We start from the raw sequence: 19821 nt of genomic DNA on the forward strand, positions 1-19821 counted from the left end.
CTGTAACATTTTTGGATTAAAAAATCCCAATATTCATTTGTTTGTACAATTTAAAATAATGTAATATGAGAACATGATTTGTGAATTGATAAGAAATGAACTGGAAATACATACTTAATATGGAAGTTTTTTTTTTTTTTTTCTTTTTAAGACTAATTTAGCCAACAAGTGAATGATATAATTTCTTCCTATAAATTACACAGAGAAAATCATCCTCTGGGATACAACTTCTTTGTCATGGCTGATGGTATCAATGCCTTGAATATTATTATTCCTTTCCAAGAAACAAAACTGTGGATATAATTTTGTGGGACTTGATTTTCACAGGATACTGCTTTGAAGATATATACCTATAAAGTGAAATGTCAGAGTTGCCATCTGCTTTGCGTGCATACAGGATTCAGGTGAGGAATATGACTGAAGTCACAATCTTTATATTGATGGTCCTCATGAATGATATTGAGCTTCAAGTTTTCCTATTTTTATTATTTCTAGCAATTTATCTCTTCACCCTTGTAGGAAATTTGGGATTGGTTGTATTGGTCATTAGGGATTCCCACATACACAATCTGATGTATTATTTTCTGAGTGTGTTGTCATTCTTGGATGCCTACTATTCTTCTGTTGTCACCCTAAAAATATTAGTCAACTTACTGGCAGAGAATAAAGCCATTCACTTCTTGGATGTGCAACACAAATGTTTCTGCTTGTTACTTTTGGGATCAGAGAAAGCTTTCTCTTGGTTGCAATGGCTTATGATTGCTATGCAGCAATCTACCACCCATTGCTGTATTCAGTTAACATGTCACCCCAAGCCTATGTGCCACTCATCTTTGCTTCCTATGCTGGTGGCATTTTGGATGCTACGTTACACACAGTGGCCACTTTTAGCCTGTCCTTCTGTGCATCCAATGAAATTAGACATGCATTTTGTGACATCCCTCCACTCCTTGCTCTTTCTTGTTCTGACACTCACATCAACCAGCTTCTTCTTTTCTACTTTGTGGGCTTTATTGAGATAACCAACATACTAATTGTCTTATTCTCCTATGGTTTTATTCTATTGGACATTCTAAGGATGTCTTCTGTTGATGGGAGGCAGAAAGTTTTTCTACATGTGGCTCTCACTTAACTGGAGTGTCGATTTATCATGGGACAATCCTCTTCATGTATGTGAGGCCAAGTTCCAGCTACTCTTCAGAACGTGATATGATAGCATCTATATTTTACAGCATTGTGATTCCAATGCTGAATCCCATCATCTACAGTTTGAGGAACAAAGATGTTAAAAATGCAATGAAAAAATTGTTTGAGAGAAAGTGGTTCATAAATAAAATATAATAAAAGCATTGAATAAATCTTGAAAAAATGTTAGCTATCAATCCATATCTCTATGGTCAGAAACTAAGGAAGAAAATGTCTTCATTTTGGTTAGTTGTGTTTGTATATCTTTGAATATTTCCAAAGAAAGCATTAATCTGTCCTCCAGTGCAACACTTTAAATATATAGATAATTTGCATCATCTATATGCCAATAATTATGTTCAAATTGATCTATATTAAATATTCCTTGATTAAATTAAAATCATATTGTTTGTCTCTATGTAATTTGAATTTCATTGACTATAATTATCCAGATATCCTCAGAAGTTGACAGCTTGATATAATGTCACATGGTTTATAGTAAATCCTCAGCACTCATTATGAGTGAACTCCTCTTCAGAAATCACAAATGAAGGACTTCCCAATGTCAACTCACTTCTCCATGTGCCCTTAAGCTCTCAGATCCATCTAGCCTTCCGGACATGCCTTCTCCATGCTTTGGCTAAACACAATGTATATTTATCCCATTATTTCCTTCCCACTGTCCAATCACAAGAGATTTATTAGATCCATTCTGAAACTCCCCAAATTTTATTGAAATGAGATGGTAATACTTATTGAGTGCATATTTAAGGCACAGGAAAACAAAATGTACTTGGCATCAATTTGTCTTATTTCTGACCTGAATTATTACTCAAATATTGATAGATATAAGTGGGTACATCCATGGCCCTTTTGCCAAGTTAATCTGCACTAAAATTGCACTATCTTCTTCTATCTCCTAGTGAAGAAGAAGCTATATGATGAGAATAAACAGTCCTCCATGATTTTCTATTCATCAAGTCAATATGCAAAATGGTATATTAAACTCTCAAATTAATAACTTTTCATTCTTCTCATCCCTGTTCAATTATCTTTCCATCAAGAAGGATTTATTTGACTTCCATTGCTCATATTGGACCTTTTTTTAAAAAAAATTAACATGGAAATCATTTAATATTTTTTTAATATGGATGCTTGATTTCTATCTAGATCTACCACTACACTGACACTCTAATTTGCATAAAGGCAGGAATTTGTCTGCCCACATAATTATATCCTCAGGACATATCATATTTCCTGCAACACATAGTTTACTCAGAAAAGATATATATTTTAATGAGTGCTGAGTCAATGGTTGGCACTTCTATGCAGCTTATTAGTTACTAGACAATATATAAATGTTTTACATACACTAGCTGTTTATATCCTCATAACAACTCCAAGAAGTGAGTATATTCTTACTGTCATTGAAGTCACAATTGAGAAAACAAAAGCATATGAACTTTAAGTTATATACTCAAGACCATATCACTCATATGAGTGATACCAGCAATCGAAACTAAGTTCCCTGATGACAGAGTCTCTGCTTGTAAACAATTTTGTATATACAATGCAGGAATGAAGTGATTTTTTCACTTTGCCCACTGATAATCTGGCTTCTTGACCATACCTGATGAAGCAGTGAAGGTATTTACTAAGTCAGTTGTAGAAATAAGAGAGAAAGGAATGTTTATAAGAAGTAGGGGAGAATTGGTTTCCACTCAATTTGACAAATCATTCAGTTTGTTGATACATGTAGAGTCACAGGGTATTCTGGTTTATCAATAAAATGAAGACATAAAAATAGAAGTAAAAGTACAAAAAGGTCAAAGAGAAGGAGGAAGAGGGAAAGGAAAAGGAGAGGAAAGAAAAGAAATAGAAGTAGAAGTAAATGTGGACTAGAAGAAGAACAATAAATGTTGGCAAAGGAGAAGGAGATAATGAGAAGGAAATGGAGGAAGAGGGTTAAAAAAGGAGATTATTGGAAAAGCATAGTGGATGAGATCAGCTACAACTATAATTATTCTGAAGTTCCATTTAATTTTGAAAATACAGAATTAGAACCCCAGACAGGTATTATACAGGCAAGTAAAACCAAATTAACAAATGTTGACAAAAAATTTTTGCCAAATTGTTATCTGCATAGTGAATAGCTGAGGATGTGTTGATTTGTTCAAGAAATGGTACTATACTTGAAAGTTCAGCTGAAAATATAGGAACTACCTGGCTTAGCTTATGGAAATCCACTGTCATCCTCCAAGAACCATCTCTTTTCTGCAGAGGCTAAACATGACTCTTGAATAGGGATGTGATGGAATAACTGTTCCTGTATCCTTCAAGCCATAGATGGTGGCACTAATCTTCACCACATATGTGTGAATCTATTTCTGAATGCTCTGTCAGTTTCATTGATCAAGTTTATCTCTTTGCAACAATGCCATACTCTCTTGATTATTTTAGATTTTCCATAAATCCTAAAATCAGATTGTGTGACTCCTCTAACTTTATTCTTTATTTTCTAAGTAGTTTTGACTACCTTACTTATTTGCTTTTTCATATATATTGTAATTAAGATTGTCCATTTCTGAAAAAAGATGCTTTATTCAATTTTAATTAGGAGATTCTAGACAAGCCATATGTTTTTCTATTCCTCCAAAAATCTGTGTGGAACAGTTCTGGCCAACATAAGATGGCAGCAAAAGATGTCCCAGGGTGCTGTTTCCCACAGAATCTGTGAACAAATAGCAAAAATTGCAGAGCCATCTTCCTCAAAACTCTGAAAAACAGTTGCAGTGTTGTTGAAATTGGACAAGAACTGAATCAAGAAAACACAACTTTAAAGGAAAAAGGAGAAACTTGTAGCACACTTCTGGTCACTCTTCCACCCATTCCATGGCATAGTTTGGAGCCAGCCTATACTCCCAGGGTGGGTTCTTGTCCCTGCTCCTGCTGGAGAAGAGTAACCCTTATCTTCACAGTGAGGTCCCTGATGATGGTGTCCATCAATGGGTGTGGAACCTGAAACACCAAGCTAGGAGATTCATCTTGGGTTTGTTCTCACAGAACTTGCCCTGCAGTTAGAAGAAGCTCATGGATAGCTAAAGGAGTTTAAGAAACAATTAAGTCAAATATCCTGGGGTAAAGGACTATCTGCTTTAAGTGATACAATAAGGCACCTGGGAAGGGGAAAAGTCTCTTTCATAGATAATAGAAGGGAATTTAAAATTTCCATAAATGGGATAATTCCTAAAGCCATGGGCAAACACAAGCCTAGAGCAAATTACAGGAAGAGAAAAGAAGGAGAGGACCCTGCCCTTCACATTTACCTCAGGCCAGTCTTCTTGAAAGGCAGTCTAAATTTTGAAGGAGCACAGATCCAAATTGCAAAGAATGTGAAAGATGTTTTATAAAATTGGTTTGGTAGTTTTTGTGAACATTCAAGGAAGTGTCTGTTGTATCAGTAGCAGTCTCTACTAGGAGCAGAGAAAGGTAGCTCAACCAAGCACTGATTGTGGACTTACTTAACAAATTTGTACTGCTGATTACAAGCTCTGAGCACAGATAAACCTGAAGAAAGCATGAAAGGAATCAGGAGGTCTTTCCCTGGTAGAGAAGAGGAGGAACTAATGGGGAAATAAAACAAACAACAAAAAAAGAGGCATTTGGAGTTGGCTGAGTGCAAAATACTGCAAAAAGGGTTATGCCCCAAGAATAGGGCCACATAGAGCAAGATAACAACTCTGACTCTAACTGGTGAACTGGGAGGCTGTGGACCAGCTCTGAAAAGGATTTTCTTTTTACTTCATAGCAAAAAAAAATCAGCATGCTTTTCCAGTTTTCAGCACTGCTCCAGGAAATGGTGGAATTAAGGAATAGCTGAAAGACAAAGCAACTAGACAGGTGAAGGAAATAATTCCCTGAAGGGTGTGTCTTCCCCAAGAAAGGGGGGTGGCAGGACCCAACATGAGTGGCAATTCTCATTCAGAGAAATCAAGTCCCAAGAGCTGGAAATCAGAAAATGTTCAAGCTGGCCCTCTACCTGAGAATCTGTTTCAACCATGCCCATGGAAGAAGCAGTGTTTGCTGAGAATTAAAGGCACTCTAAGATAAGAGGTCTAGAATAAGTTGAACTGAATGTCAAAGAACAGGTAGAGAACAAAGCTAGCCAACAAGAAAACCCAAAGTAAAAGAGAGAAAATCATGTTTATAATAAACAAAAACAAACAAAAAGAAAATCAAGGAGACCAGACGCCTAGACACCAGCAACAAATCATGGGTCATACCAGGAAGCATGAAGATGTGGCTTGGTCAGAGGAACAAGGATTTGAAACAACTAATTAAAGATGATCAATTAAATTTTATAAATCAAATCAAAGAGTTGAAGGAAAATGTTGCAAAACAGGTGAAAGATATAAAGAAGAAATTGAGTGAACATGCAGAAGAACTTGAAAGCTTGAACAAACCAAAAGGCAGAATTCATGGGAGAACAGCTAGTTTGAAGCAGTTATGGACCCCAGAAGAGCCATGAACTTTTAATCCAAACTTCTGGAGTTGGGACATTTGATTGAATATTTCCAGGGTGATGTGGCCCTTCCCATTCAGAGTGGGACTTAAATAGGTCACTGATGCCTTTAAGAGAGCTCATGCAGAGAAGGAACTCAGAGAAGCTGAGAGACACATCTTGGAGAAAAGCTAAGATATGTAATCCAGAGTTTGCCCCTGGGAGAAACTAAGAGCTGACACAGACACAGATGCTTGGAGATGCTAGGAGATGCAGACAGAAGGATGTTTGGAGATGCTAAGGTAATAGATGAAGCCCAGCATTTCCCCTGGAGGATCTAAGAGAGGATTCCCAGATGCTGAGAGAGAAATGCCCTAGGAGAACCAAGAAGAGAGCTGAGAGAAGCTAAGAGAGACAGAAATCCAAAGACATTTTAGAGAAAGATGCTTTGAAATGCAATCTAGGAGAAAAGGACCAGCAGGTGGTGGCTGTCGGGAGCCGAGCCGTCTAACCCAGGACCCAATGGCACAGCCTTGGGACCAGATGTCGGGAGCCGAGCCGTCGGACCCAGGACCTGATGGCACAGCCTCGGGACCACCCCGGCCAGTATCCACTACCTCAACATGCCGCACAGCAGCGGACGAGCTGACCCGACCATCCCCCGTGAAAGCTGCTATTCCTGCAGTTCCCCTGCAGGAACAATAATCCCTCTAAGTCTTTTAATCATTGTGCTTGTTCTTGGCCTTTTTCTTTACTAATGTAATAATTTGGGATATACTCTGGATAATAGTCAAAGATATGACAAAGTGTTGGGCACCTTCTGATGATTTTTCCTTTTGATGAATCCCCTCCTCCACCTATGAGAAAGCAGCCACCCCGTTTAGCCGCCTGAAGCCCCCTTGCCCCTTTCCAGACATCCTCCTTTACACAAGTTCCCCCTTTGACATCCAAAAATATTTCACTGAGAAAGCGATTAGAAGGCCAAAGCAGAAGCAATGTAAACCACGTAATTCATCACCCAGTGCCTTGACAGGCCCCGTTGTTTGCTGAGGTTAGAACTGAATCAGGGTCAACACGCTCCACTAGTGCCTAATGGCTGGCCTCGGGCACTAATTTACTTTAGGTACAAAAACAAGCCCTTCTAAATAATTAAAATAGCCAAAACAGAGATCATTTTTAATAATTAAAATAGCCAAAACAGAGATCATTACTGAGAACAAGGAAGAATATTATGAGGAACTTGGAAGGTCTGCACCGGAATAGAGTTGTCTTAACATAGGGATGAAAACACACACTGCTCGGTCCCCCCACCCTGTTCGGACCCCAATGTCCCCTGGAATTGAGTAACAATGGTTTTGTGATTTATATGCTGTGCTTGCCAGCTCTCACCCACGTGATCCAGGTGCAGAGCTTATGTAACTTTGAGCTATAAAAGAAAATCACTTTTTCATTAAAATTGTCGGAGCCCTGAGCTTCGTCCCAGACACTTTGCGTGTCTGTCTCCTTCCTTGCTGCGCCGACGCCGACCCCCACTTTAGGACCCTGTCACATTTGCTGAGGCAGGACCTCGGCAGGTGGCCACATGCCTTCCAAGCTGACAGAGGTTCTCTGGATGGCATTGACCTTTCATCAGTAAAGATGTCCTCTTGTTGATGCCTTAGCTTTGACTTTTTTATGACCTTAGAAATGTAAATTTGCAACCTAATAAATCTCCTTTGTAAAAGCCAATCCATTTCTGGTATTTTGCATTATGGCAGCTTTAGCAAACTGGAACAGGAATGAAAGGCAAAATAGAAGAGAGGACAAACACAAAGGAGACATACAACAGTAAATGAGACATACAACAGCATATTTCAAGAGGTAGAAGAAAGGATTAATGATCTAGAGTACATGACATCTGGAATTCTACATACAAAAGAATAGATAGAAAAAGAATGGAAAAATATGAACAGGGACTCAGCCAGTTGAATGGCAACATGAAGCACACAAATATATGTGTTATGGGTGTCCCAGAAGTAGAGGGTAAAGGAAAAGGGGCAGAAAGAATATTGGAGGAAATAATAATTGAAAAAATGAATTTACAAGAACACCAAAAATATAAAATATTTAGGAATAAAATTAACCAAGGACATAAAAGATGTATACACAGAAAACTTTAGAAATTGCTAAAAGAAGTCAAGGAAGACCTAAATAAATGGAAGGGCATACTGTGTTCATGAATTGGAAGACTAAATATAGTTACAATGTCAATTCTACCCAACTTGATTTCTAGATTCAAAACAATACAAATTAAAATTCCAACAACTTACTTTGCAGAATAGAAAAACCAATAAACAAATTTATTTGGAAGGGCAGAGTGCCCCAAATAGCTAAAAATATCTTGGGAAGGAAAAATGAACTGGGAGGTCTCACAGTACTTGACTTTCAAGCATGTATCAAAACTACAATGTTCAAAACAGCATGGTACTGGCATAAAGATAGGTACACTGAACAATGGAATTTAATTGAGTGTTCAGAAATGGACCATATCATCTATGGACAATTGATTTTTGTTAAGGTGGCCACATTGAATCAACTGAGGGAGAGCAGCCTCTTCAACAAATGGTGCTTGTAAAACTGGATATCCACTTCCTGAAGAGTGAAAGAGGACCCCTACCTCACACCTTATACAAAAATTAACACAGAATGGACCACAAATTTAAACATTAAAGCTAAGGCCATGAATTCTTAGAAGAAAATATAGGAAACTATCTCAAAGACCTTGGTATAGGATATGGTTCCTAGACCTTTCACCCAAAGTGTGAGTAAGGAAAGAAGTAGATAAATATGGTCTCCTCAAAATTGAACACTTTGTGCATAAAAGTACTTTGGCAGGGAAGTAAAAAGGCAGCCTACACAATGGGAGACAATATTTGGAAACCATATATCAGATAAGGGTTCAATATCCAGAATATGTAAAGATATCCTGTAACTCAAACAAAAAGACAAGCAACCCAATTAAAAAAATGGACAAAAGGCATAGAAGGAGAATTTTCAAAAGAAGAAATACAAATGGTTCAAAAATGTATGAAAAGATGTTCATTTTCACTAGCTATTAGGGAATGCAAAACAAAACCATAATAACACATTATTTCACATCTACTGGAATGGTTATTATCAAAAATTCACAAAACTCCAATGTTGGAGAGAGTATGGAGAAAGAGGTAAACTTGTTCACTGTTGATGGGAGTGTAGAATGCTGCAACTGCTCTGGAAGGGAAGTGTGTGGTTTCCTCAGGGAGCTAAGCATAGAATTACCATATGATCCAGCAATTCCATCACTAGGTATATAATTGGAGGAAATGAAGGCTTGGACAGGAAGGGACATTTGTGCACTGATGTTTAGAGCAGAATTATTTATGATTGCCAATAAATATAAACAGCCCAAATATCCATCCACAGACAAGTGGATAAACAATGTATGGTATCTACATATGATGGAATATTACACAGCTGTAAGACAGAATAAAATCATGATGCATGCAACAATGTAGATGAACCTTGAGGACATTATGTTGAGTGTAATTAACTAGAAAAAAGGACAAATACTATGTAGTCTCACTAATATGAACTAAAAAAATAATGAGCAAACTCTGAAAGTTCAAGTTATGAACACAGTTCATCAGGAGGTAGAAAGATGGTAAAGATTTGGCATTTGATGTTGAAGGACTACAGAATGTTCAACAGGATTGATTGTAAAGATCCAGAAATGAATAGCACAATATTATCTCATGGTAACAAAATATTTTAAATATGATGAACAAAGCTGAGTTTGAGTGTGGTTGAAAGAGGAAGTCTAGGTTCATGAAAGACATCATAAGGAAAGATAGTGGATAAAAACTGGGACTGTAAAACTTAGCAAAACCAAGAGTGTACAATGATGGTGTTTAAATGTAGAGATGTAAGAAAGTTTTTACATGTGGGAGAACAAGTGTATGTCAACATGCAATGTGTTGAAAATTGGAAGATATATAGGAAAAAATGCAACCAATGCAAACTAGGGTCTATAGTTAACAGTAACATTGTAATATTCTTCCATTAATTGTAACACAGGCAATGCACTAAGCCTAAATGTTAATAGAGGGGGACATAAGAGAGGGCTAAGGGATTCTTGTTATTGTTTCTACTTTTTAACATTTTTTATTCTTTTATTTTTTTTCCTCTTCTTTCTTTCTGGAAGAAATGGAAATGTTCTCATAAAGATTGTGGTTGTGAATGCATAACTATGTGATTATACCAGGAGCTATTGATTATTCACTTAGAATGGATTGTATGCTGTGCAAATAAAACTGTTTAAATATAAACAGAAAGATATAAGTGCTGGAGAAGATGCAGAGAGAGATATACCTATTTACTCTTAGTAGGGAAGTAGAACATGCAGCCCCTCTGGAGGGCAATGTGGTGGTTCCACAGGAGGCTAAGAATAGGGTTGTCATATGATCCTGCAACCCCTTACTTGGTATATACTTGGAAGATCTTAAAGCAGTGACACAAATAGGCATTTTCACACCGGTGATTATGGCAGCAGTATTCATGATTTGCAATAGATGTAGATGTCCTAAGTGTACACTGATGGATGAAGGAAGGGTGAACTCTGGGGTACACATACAACAAAATATAGCATGGCTACAAGAAGGAAAGAAGTTGTGAGGCATTAAAATAGGTGAATGAAACTTGAGGGCATTATGTTGAGTAAAATATGCCAGAAATGAAATAACAAATATTGTAAGCCCTCACTAATATAATCTAACTATAATGAGCAAATGCTGAAACTTGAATTTGAGGGCATAGTTTTTCAGGGGATAGAACATGGGCAGAAATTTGGCAATCAATGTTGCAGGAGTACAGAATTTTCAATGAGGCTTATTTTAAAGATTCCTAGATTGTAAGCTTTTATAGCAGTCACATCTATTGCTGAGTTTTAACTGTTATTTATGTTTGGTACAAAATTTCTATTCTCTGTAGCACACTATCTAATTTAACCGTATGATCAGTTTATTTAAACAATATAATTGCATGTAACATAGAAGAGAGAATGAGATCTTGTAATTCTGTACAGTTCAGTGTAATATACAAACACATCCCAGAGTATTTGGGACAGAATATGGAAAACTATATATATACATGTGCAAAGTCCACTTGAGGACCTGGGGAAAAATCTGGATAAATTAATTTCCCCACTTTGGGGAATTCCTGATATTCTCACAAGCATTAAGGACTCCCATTTTAGTAAGTCAAGCCCTCAATCTTGGGACTTACCCTTATGAGACTTGTTCCTTCTGCAAAGGAGAAGTTAAGCCTCCTTAGAATTATGTGTAAGAGTTACTCCAGAGAATGCTTTTGTTGCTCAGATGTGGCCTCTCTCTCAGCCAACTCTGCAAATAAACTCACTACCATCCCCTCTATGTGGGACATGACCCCCATAGGTGTAAGTCTTCTGGCAACAAGGGACATGACTCCTAGGGATGAGCCTGGCCCCAGCATCATGGGATTGAGAATACCTTCTTGACCAAAAGGGGGAAAATTGCAACAAAATAAAGTTTCAGTGACTAAGAAATTGCAAATAGAGTTGAGAGGTTATTCTGGAGGTTATTCTTATGCATTATATAGATATTTCTTTTTAGTTTCTAGTGTATCTGAATAGCTAGAAGGAAACACCTGAATCTGTTGAACTGTAATTCTGTAGATTTGATTGAAGTGATGATAGTATAAGTGTATAGCTTTCATCATGTGACTTTGTGATTGTGAAAACCTTGAGATTGACATTCCCTTTATCCAGTGTATGGAAGAAATAAAATAAAAACAAAAAATATATAAATAATGGGGGGAATAATCAGGATGGGGTATTTTGAGTGTTCTTTCCAATTTTAATTTTCATGTTTTCCTTTACTTTTGAGTAATGAAAATGTCTTAAAATTGATTGTGGCAATGAATGCACAACTATATGTTGATACTGTGATCCACTGATTGCATAATTTGGATGGATTATAGGGTGTGTGAATGTATCTCAACAAAACTGCATTAGAAAAGGACTATGAAACACATAGTAAGCTTCAATGGCTTCTAGAGTAGATAAATAGCAAAATATACTTAAGAGAATTATTGATTAATTCACTCAGATCAAAATATAAGCCACTGTACAATTGAAGGTTTCTTGCCCTCTCTTGAAAATTTTCATGACCCTTTAAGTTTGGACCCTACTTCCATCACTGTTACTTTGAAGATGACTCTCTTCTTCCATAGGAAAATGAAAGCATTCACCTAATTTTGAGCACTCAATGATGATTACAAACATAAATTTTACAATTTCTAATAAGTATGGGTTTCCATTTCCTATGTAGAACTCCACATAAATCGGGTTTTGATGGAAATTTTCTAATTAGCTATGCAATGGACAAGAACTAAAAGTGCTTAATACAAGGGAATTCATAGCATATGTGATCTCACTATTTGTAGTCTCCTAAATATTCTGCATTTTATTTGAATTTTCCTCTTACCTGTGGCACAGGAAAGGCAGATGAAGTTTACACTAGCAAGATGGTTTATTTAGATTGTTTATATCCACTTTCTCAGCTGTTGGAACCCAAGGGGAATATGCTCCAATTATCTTTTGATTCAAAACAACAATATGATGATTTACACAATAATAAAAAGGAAATGGTCCTGGAATAACACACTTCCTGTGGATATTTGTTGAATAAATAGAGTTCTTTGGCCTCCCATTTAAAATGATTCCTTAGAAAATATATTCATATACATTTTAACAGTATGTAAGGAATCTTAAGATATGAGACGTAAACTTATACCATAAGATCTGACATGCATTAGCATGTAAATTCTCTGAGGTCCAGTTTCCTTATCCTGGCAATGGAACCATATTATTTCACAAGAAATTAGTAAATATTATAAACCATAATAATGTTACACCACAGTATATCTCTTGAAGCATCTAGTAGGTACATTTATAGTCGTCCACACTCATTAAATTTTACTCTGTTTAAATTATGAAGTACTGTGTTTGAAGTGAATAAATGCATTTTGACCTTAGACAAACTGACAATGAAACTACAAAAATGATAAAGGCATGCGCAGTTGGAGATAGAGTAATTTTTATTTAAATAATTGCAAACTCTGTTATAGGATTTGCTTTCATACTGTTTCATTACATACATGTAGATGGGAATTCTTGAGAGAACTAAACAGATCATATTCCCAGGAAGAGGCAACTGGTTTATGTGGTTTTAATTTATTAACTTAATGGCATGTATGTAATATGTATGAAAGATAGGACTACATAATGTATGATTATGTTTCTTTTCCATTACAATGTCATATAATTTCCACTGAAAATTCTTTTATTACCAAAGGACAAAGTGCATTCACATAATCATTTCAATCATGTAGTTCATTATTCCAGAAACAATCACTTGTTTAGTACAGGAAAAAAAACAATCATCTTGTTGCTCTTCTGTCCCAGAAGAGAGTGTGCTTTCTCTTTGGGGCATTCATTCCCTGAGGACTTCAAGAAAAGCTTGATAAGCTTGCATAAGAATCCAAAAACATTATAATGTTACCTTAATTGAATGTGCAGTTCAGTTCCACAGGTAAAAGGAAAAGGTTTTCATCACAAAGCAATATTTTAGAAACTATTAGCCTGAAATTCCAATTCAAACATATCGTGCATATTTAAATTAGAGATAGGGTGTTCTACTTAGATTTGTATTAAAAATTGAACTACAAGCCTTCCACAGAATATAGCAGGGAAAATAGGAAGGGCTGCATCAGTTCAATAGATGTAAATTCGAAATTTGCTTTAATATTTGTGATGAAAGATAATAGTCAGAATAGGGACCTATAAATAAAGGACTACCATTTAAAATTAGGTAAATTTGTAAATGGAGAGATTATTAACTTTCAACTGTCTTTTGGGTATATGCAGATGCAAGATCATATTTTTTTTCTGATGGAGGAATATAAATGTATTTTAAACTTATTTTCTCAGTTAGCTGCTAGATCTATTTTCCACTTTAGTTTTTTTGTTTATTTGCTTGTTTTATTTTCCTGGTCTACATTAGCTTGATGACTTTAAACAAGAAATTTCAGTAGGTGAGGGTATTTTGTGTTGTTTCTTAAGGACAAAATTCCAGAATTTTTGCAGGTCACACTAGGATTTCAATATGGTCAAGTGGAAATAGCTCAGGGTGTGGAGTCAGAGACATCTTGGCTTGAATCCTGTCTTTATTAGTAAATAACTGTGTGGCTTTGGTCAAGTTAAATGCCCAACTGGATAGCAGTTTTTGCATCTATAAGAGTATGCTAAATTAGTTTTCTTGTTGCTCTGTAGATTACATTAGGTGCTATAAAAGAAAATTCCTAACTCCTAATAGCCAGTTAATAACATGTGGCAGCTGCTAACATAGCTTTCCTTCTTCACAAGATCAGCGATTGTGTAACTATTCTCATTGTTGTCTGCTACTTAGATTTCTGACTTACATGAGTTAAGAAAATGATTTTATTTGAATCTTCCAGATTGATCATGGTTTTTCATTAATTCAGGATCTATACATTTTTTTCTTTCTCATCTCTGTCTCTTCTTAAAATCAAATCAGCTACACATAAACACAACCATTTTAATAGAACTTAAATACTGGTTAACAGAACTAATCCTTTGAAGAACACACTGGATAAAATAGGTAAACTCCATATTTTTTTTTTTTTCTATTATGCTTATAGAGCCTTAAATAATGTAGAGAATTTAACTAGTGGAACCTGATTTCTATAGAATATACCTTAATTTGTAACCCAAAACCTTGATCTATAAAGAAATTAGACACACAAAGAGATGCCAGGAAAACATATTGCCAAGGAAATCAGATCAGTTTAAGCAAAATAAACTGTTACTTTACTGAGATGTCAAAAGCAGAATGTGGTAGCAGAGATGATTTTTTAGTCCCTAATAACATAGGGTTTTAGGATTAATTGGGTTTAATCTAAAAAAAAATGATATTTTAGCAGTTATTTAGTTTCATATGACAAGCATACATATAACTTATAGAGGAAATTCATAGCTTCTGGTACAGGGCCCATTTGTTTCTCAATGCTTTGATGAAGAAAGAAACTGAGTTTATAAATTTACTTCTTTTGTTTTATTTAAATAAAATCAGAAGTCATGTTTTAATTGTATGTATCCTTCATATATATAATAAATAATGAAAAAATAATATATAAAACTATTTTACTGGATAGCATAGATAAACACTCTGCAATGACACTATGTTCATGAAATTGAACATGTGGTGCTTAAATTTCTGCTCAATCTTAGTTATTCCTTGGTTTGGAAGGATAAAGTTACTTTTCCAGGCTCATTGGAATTTGGGGAAAAATTATGATTTAATACAGGAATTTAGAGGCTCTTAATCTTCAACCCTTGTTGTCATAGACATGCTAGTGAAGTGTAGAATTGGAATGTTGCTTAAATTCCTGTGGTGTATGTTAATCATCATGTATTATGTACTGGATTCCTTTATTTGACTCTTTATTGATGCAATTTGCATCATTCATCTGCCTATTTTTATTTCCTTTCACTGTGTTTCATGCTATAATTCTAACTCCTGTTTTGCCCCTGACCCTCTCCAGTAAATAATTTTTAAATATGTTTCATAGACTCTTGTAAAAGAGACAAAGATTAAGGGGTGAAAGACGGAGAGACATAGAATGGGATAGAAAAAGTGGAGTGGAGAGAAAGAATATGAGGAATTTTTTGTAACAGGAATATATTTTTGTTCTTACCAAAATACATTAATACATACTTGAATTATTAATTAGTACATTTATAGTCATTCAAACTCAATAGGACATCATTTTAAAATTTAAGTTATGTGTTTGAGACATGTAAATTGTCTGAATTTTCCATCCTGCTTTTTACTATGTTGAATATCAATTAAACCCTGTGCCTATATTTTATTCACTCTGATAAAGAAACATTAGTAGGCATTCCCTCATTAGATGTGACCTAGCAATAATGTCTCTGAAAAGATGGGTTTAATTTTTTAGTTATAAATTTATAACAATTTAAGACAAATGCAAATGTTAAAATCTATTTCTTAATGACATCAACAATTATTTAGTAAACCACTACAAAGATACTCATGCAACAAAGTGAAACAAACCTTTAAAGCAGGTTTATATCTAATGTCTCAAGAGCTAGCAAACGTTACTGTTGTATGAAGTACGTTAAGGAAAGTAAAAGGAAATACAAGGAAGTGGATATTGCATGCCTCTACTAAAGTACTATGTTTGACTTGTGAAAATGTACATGAGCAAGAAAAAGAATTTATTCTGCCCAGATAAAGCCTACAAGATGTGACAATGAAAAGAGTATTTTTGCTACATCTTAATTTTGAATGCTATTCCTACATCTTTATTTCATCTTCTGTCAAGTATACAACAAATATTTTGAATTAACAAATTTTAATTTGAGGGTTGCATTGTTCCTAACTTTACTTTCCCAACTCTTTTTCTCTTCAGTTTGATTCAAAGGCAAGTGCTTCCAAACTTTAAAGGAAGAGATCATCCATACTCTGTACACACTCTTACAGATTATACAAAATGAGAACGGCTCTGCAACTCATCCTAGGAGGTCAGCATAACCCTGTTTTTAAAAAAGGCGCAAATGATATGTAGGCCCCATCATTTCATATATACAGATGCAAAAATCCTGAACAATATTAATATATCATTAACAGCAACTTTAAAGGTAACCTCTAATTGACTTTCTCTCTCTCTGAATTGTCCATTCTAGACATTTCATATTTCAAATAGTCTTTGCTTAGATTAATAGGTTTATCTGATTAAGATCATCATGCTCACACTGAAACAAGAGAAGGAAAAAAAGTGAGAGAAAAGTAGACAGGAAGAAAGAATACTGAATGACTCAAAAAATACATTTGGAGTAGAATTTTTGGGGTGGTTTTGCCTCATCAAAGATAGTTATGCATATTATTTTAAAATTAAAATATAAAAAGGACATTCAACACAGCTAATGAAGCCATGAGCTTTTATAAATATTCCACTCCTTATTGGGTAAAATATAGTGCAATATGACAGTATGGAAACACTAAATTCACAATACAGGGACTTCTGTGAATATTATACCTTTTGGAGATAAATGTCAAATCACTGATATGCAGCTTGTGATGATCTTTGAAGATTTTTTTAGCTGTGCTTCTTCAATATAATTATATATCATTATGCCAGATTCTCAGATACATGGATAAAATCCTATTGGCTGAGATATATGATTTGCATTCCAGCTGTGCCGTATAACAGGGGCCCATGGAGAGCTATGGGCAGGTTTCATCCTTCTCCATCCCCAAACATAGTTTTCCTTCTTTTCTTGTGATATGTAAAATTGGTAACATGGATTACAAACCAGTATGAACACTTCACTTATGGCATTTGGGTATAATCTGAGAAGAAAAAGGGAATAGCCAAACCTAGAGCTACGGAATGTTTAATGTAAGGCATGTTCACAAACCTTGAACTTCACTATTTGTACAGGAACACCTGCAAATTTATTACAAAAATAATCAAGTCCAAGGAACTTTATTATTGTGCTCGGATGAATATATTAGCCTAAGTTAAAATGTTCAATATTTTATTTTGACTTTGCCATCAATTTACTATTGCAAATATCACTGTTGCAGCAACATCTGTCTCCCTACACCCTATCACACTGGAACACTTCTGATATGGCTACAAGCTGTAGCCAGTCTGCAGCTTCTCAAACCTTCCAAGAAGATTTCTGCAGAGCACTTTAACACTTACAGCAGTAACTTACTCTTTATTGCACTCCGTTATCTTTCCTCCCTTCCCTGTCTCAAATTCCCTATTCTCTCATTATGTCCTTCTGGAAACACCTATCAATTAAATGTCATAACCCACATCCTCATCAAAAGAATTGCTCAAGGGGAATTTAAACTCTGACAATCCCTGCCTGCCTCTTGTATGGAACTGGTCAAATGAAACACACATATTTAAGGCACAAATGAAACTGTAGATGAAATTAATAGGAGACAATGATAATGCTACTATCACATTACTGAATAACTGGAAGCTATTGATATTTGCAACATAAACACTTGTTCAGCATCAATAACCCTGATCTAACCATCACCATCTTAGTAAAATCACATTCTATGTGTTTTCAAACATGCTTCCCCTTATCCCGTTCAGAATTTTCATTGTTCAGATTTCCAATGTCAATGTAGAAATCATAAATAATAGATAAAGTTTCCTTGCTTTCTTCAAGGGACATAATGATGGTGTTAGAAATGCCAAGTTACTTCGGAAAACATTGCTATAAGAATAGTAATACACATGGTATACTGTGCTGAGTCTGGCCTTGGTCCTATTGTCATTTCCATAATTTATATTGTAACCACTGAGTTAAGAATTTTCACTAAAGCTAAACTGATAATCATGATTAGAGTCCTCGACTCACCTTAAACAATGAATGTGTTATTGCTCCCCCGTATGGTTGCTAACCTCATTGAAATCAGAGGTATTTATGAGTCTCTCTCCCCTTTGGGAGCTTGAATGTAATTTATTGTTATTCCCAAAACATCTGAGACCAGGAAATGATGCCAATGGGTTGTTGTTAATTATCCATGGTATCTTTGAGTTCCCTATTGAGGAGCATTCTTTCATATACAACTTCCCTGCTTTCTTGTGTTATTTCTCTACTGCCCCTCCCAAACACCTTGGGTTAAGTACATTATTTGTTGGATACACACTTTAATCTCCCCAAAATTATTTCAGTATTCAGCATTTCCACATTGGCAAACTCCAAGTTTTATGTGTAAGATAGATTTCTTTAACATGCCCTGTATTGCTTTAAAAGATTCAGAAAGAATAATTATAAATATATGTGTTACTCTGAATTTATTTCTTTTAATTTCACAACTAAATTGAGTTAATCCTACCTTAATTCCTTATCCTATATTTATCATCAGTCTTCATTCCCAATTCCACTTCTATTTTCCTTTCTATATAGGCACCTCTACTAAGAAGGTTGATATATGTCCTTAAAAAGGCATGCATCTTTATAAATAAAATATAATGTATATTTTATTGAGTATGCATATGTTGTTACATATGTTTGACATCTAACGTTCTCATTCAACTATGTTTTTTTTTTTGATGGCCAGGAAGTAAATTATTGGTGGGCACAAGCTGGTGAAGGCAGTGCTGGCAAAGCCTTCACAAGGGCAGGGCTGGCTACTTGTGCAAGTGGCCATGGTTGCAGATGTATTTGACCCCACAACCATCTGGGATGAGGTGCTTTTCAGCCACCAAATCATCCAATTTGTCAGCATTAAACTTGGTAAAGACTGACTTCTTGGAGACATGGATTTTCTGGTTGTCAGAAAACTTGAACTTGGCTCTATACAGCTCCTTGATCACCTGCTTCTTGTTTTGAAGTTTGATGCTGATGGGCATAATGACTTGGCCTAAGTGAACCCCAGCCATTGTACCCTGTGGTTTTCCAAAGTCATTGCACATACCTGTCTAGAGCCTAGACTGTGGACTTCACAATGTCAGGCTAGGACTATCAACAGAAAAAGGCTGTCCACAAGGGTCCTTAGGGCAAACCACACAAGCAACAGTCTGTGTACACTACTAATGAAGCTGCTGCATGCAGCCACTGCACACTGGGCCCCCATGGAGAGAGGGGAGTGGTCAGGTAAATTGTCTGAAGAGTCAACTACGTTTTTGAGATCTATTCATTTGAGATCTATTCATTTTACTACACATACACCAATTTTGTGCTGCCTTCTCATCTCCACTAACATAACAGTAATATTGTGATATTGCTATAACCTGTGTCTACTCCCATTTAATAAATCCATTTGTTTCTTTAATATTAAACATTTGGGTAATCCTCTAGTACTGAATTCTACATGTATCACAACAGTTAACAACTTCATGTGTGACCCTCTGCTGATCATGATTTAACATCTCTGTGAAATATATTCAATAACATAAATACCTTACAGTCTAATGTAATCAAATTTTTATGGATTTTTTTCACAGAG

The 19821-nt window shown here is 35.5% G+C and overlaps 1 non-coding gene and 1 pseudogene across 1 annotated transcript; one reads left to right on the forward strand and one right to left on the reverse strand.

The window, feature by feature from the left end:
• The first annotated feature begins 326 nt into the window (after positions 1-326).
• Positions 327-1341, forward strand: LOC119537834 (annotated as a pseudogene).
• Positions 1342-19349: 18008 nt separating this feature from the next.
• Positions 19350-19484, reverse strand: LOC119538922. Its single transcript, XR_005217705.1, has one exon. It is a non-coding gene; the product is annotated as a small nucleolar RNA SNORA70 (small nucleolar RNA).
• Positions 19485-19821: the final 337 nt, after the last annotated feature.

The sequence above is a fragment of the Choloepus didactylus genome, chromosome 6, assembly GCF_015220235.1.
Source record: "Choloepus didactylus isolate mChoDid1 chromosome 6, mChoDid1.pri, whole genome shotgun sequence".
NCBI classification, from domain to species: Eukaryota; Metazoa; Chordata; class Mammalia; order Pilosa; family Megalonychidae; genus Choloepus; species Choloepus didactylus.